Raw genomic sequence first — 3234 nt, 5'->3', positions numbered from 1 at the left:
GGTTTCTGACGTTGATTTGACCATTGAATTTTGGTAATTTCCCAACCAATATTCTACAACACAAATACAACGTTGAAACAACATGCTTTTTGGCAACGTTTAATCAATGTCAGGCTGTGACGTTGATTTGACCATTGAAATTAGGTCATTTTCCAACCAATATTTTACAACGTTGAAACAACATGCTTTTTGACAACGTTTAATCAATGTTGGTTTCTGACGTTGATTTGACCATTGATTTTTGGTCATTTCCCAACCAATATTCTACAACACAAATACAACGTTGAAACAACATGCTTTTTGGCAACGTTTAATCAATGTCAGGCTGTGACCTTGATTTGACCATTGAAATTAGGTAATTTTCCAAACAATATCCTACAACACAAATACAACGTTGAAACAACATGCTTTTTGACGATGTTTAATCAATGTTGGTTTCTGACATTGATTTAACCATAGAATTTTGGTCATTTCCCAACCAATATTCTACAACACAAATACAACGTTGTAAAAATATGCTTTTTGACGTATAATCATTGTTGGTTGCTGATGTTGATTTGACCATTGATTTTTGGTCATTTCCCAACCATTTTTCTACAATACAAATACAACGTTGAAACAACATGCTTTTTGACAACGTTTAATCAATGTCAGGTTGTGACGTTGATTCGACCATTGATTTTTGGTCATTTCCTAACCAATATTCTACAACACCAATACAACGTTGAAACAACATACTTTTTGACGACGTTTAATCAATGTCAGGTTGTGACGTGGATTTGACCATTGAATTTTGGTCATTTCCCAACCAATTTTCTACAACACAAATATAACGTTGAAACAACATGCTTTTTGACGACGTTTAATCAATGTCAGGTTGTGACGTGGATTTGACCATTGAAATTTGGTCATTTCTTAACTGACAACATGGATCCAACGTTAGACACCAACGTTGTCTCAATTTACAAATACAACTATTTTGCAACGTTGTTTCAAAGTCAGTTCTAAAGAACATGTATGTATAATCAACGTTGTATCAATTTATTGTGTCTGCTGGTAAAGTATTGAGCAAATGCTGTGAATACTTATGTACGTGTTTCTTTGTTTTGATTTGAATTTTTAACACATTTGTAAATAAAATAAAAACTTTTTCACATTATGGGGTATTGTGTGTAGAATTTTGAAGAAAAAAATGGGATTATTCCATTTTGAAAAAGAGCAGTAAAATACCAAAATGTGGAAAAAGTAAAGCTCTGTGAATACTTTCCGGATGCACTGTAAGAACTCTGATCTTTTCACTTCCCCAAATTAAAGCTACATAAAACTTGCACCACCACTTTTGTGTTGATACCAGGATAGTTGTGTCAGTATCGAATTGATATCATTGTGCTGAGGTCGATACCATCCCTTCTTTATTTTCACAAATATCTGTGTTTTTGTTGTCTTGTTCAGATAAGTTGTACAAATTGATATATTGCGTGTAAACTCTAAGAGCCAACAGTATTTTTTTTTTTGTTGCTTTTGTTGAGTTAGCAGTTGCCCAGTATTGACAGTGGCACCTTGGTTTTTGTTACTAACCTGTTCCAAAAGATTGGAAGAAAACCAAATCGCACAAAAAAAAAAATGTATTTTTTCCATAGTAGTGTAAGTCCAAAATCCCTTCCAGAAACCCCAAATTATTACCACATTTAATAAAGAATAATTAGTTGTACGTGCAGAAAACAATGTGAAATACTGCGTTTTCTTGATTTTCATGACTATTTACATTGTAGATTGTCCCTGAAGGCATCAAAACTATGAATGAACACATGTGGAGTTATGTACTTAACAAAAAAAGGTGAAATAACTGAAAACAAGTTTTATATTCTAGTTACTTCAAAATAGCCACACTGTGCTCTGATTATTGCTCTGCACACTCTTGGCATTCTCTCCATGAGCTTCAAGAGGTAGTCACCTGAAATGGTTTTCACTCCACAGGTGTGCTTGAAGCTCATCGAGAGAATGCCAAGAGTGTGTGAAGTTAATTAATTAATTTATATTATGTTCTACATATGGTGAATGTTTATGGAGAAAGCAAACCACCAAGTTGAATTAAATAGTGGTATTTCAGTTTGAGCACATAAATAGCTAAGGCCCCTTAGTTTGATATTCGCAGGTGGATTGGATCACTTCTCGTAGGAAAAGAGGCTCTAATTGGGACTTCGGAGTGCAAAAGTGATAACCATATCTGTCAGAAAAATTGTATGTAAATTATCAAAAAACTTTCCGTTCCCCGAGTTCCCAATGAACAGACAAGAGGCTGTCTTTGTTGCACCAAGCAAAGGCTTGGAAAATTCCATTGTGTACGATGGGAGGAGACGGGAGGGGGTTATCTATTGTCATCGAAGACCTGCTCAAGCTGAAACCAGGACCAGCCCAAGCCGGAGGCATCTTTAATTTTTTGTGTTAATATGACCGAAAACAATACTCCCCATTCCTTTAGAAACAGATGTTGTTATGTAAACAGGGAAAATCCAAATAAAAAGAGTTGGCGTACAATCTTTCGCCAGAGCGTGCTAAGACACTGTAAGAGGTTACAGGTCGATGGCGTCTCTCCTGAATTGAGCCAAAATTTAATTCTGTCTCTGTTTGATTCTTTGCTTCTTGTCTTGTTTAATAGATGTCACCAGTGTTTGAACCTGACCATAGCCTTGAAAAAAAGACTACCTGTCTAGCTCAAGGCCAACATTTGAGTTATGACTTAAAGCAGTCGTTTTCCAGACACTTACACTGCAAAAACTGAAATCTAAGTAAGATGAAATATGTCAAATAAGAGTGATATTTGCTTATTTTCTGTCTGATAAGATAATTCTTCTCACTAAGCAGATTTTATGTTAGAGTGTTTTACTGGTTTTAAGTGTTTGGGTCCTAAATGATCTCAGTAAGATATTACAGCTTGTTGCTGATATTTGATGACCTATATTGAGTAAAACATGCTTGAAACTAGAATATCAAGTGTTGCAAAGCTGTGTCATCAACACTCACAAGTATAAAACTACTTTTTTAAAGTCATCATTTCTTATTTCAATAAAAAAATCATGACTTTGACACAATTGTGTCTGATAATTAAAACAGATGACAGCCAAATGGACTTTGCTGTTTTATTTTCAATGAAACAATAGAAAATACGTACTCATATAGTAGTACAGTTGTTATTAGTGAGAATATACTTATTTTAAGGTACTTGTTTTGGAA

This window comes from Nerophis lumbriciformis, linkage group LG28 (assembly GCF_033978685.3).
Source record: "Nerophis lumbriciformis linkage group LG28, RoL_Nlum_v2.1, whole genome shotgun sequence".
Classification (NCBI taxonomy): Eukaryota; Metazoa; Chordata; class Actinopteri; order Syngnathiformes; family Syngnathidae; genus Nerophis; species Nerophis lumbriciformis.
This window is presented reverse-complemented; position numbering follows the sequence as displayed.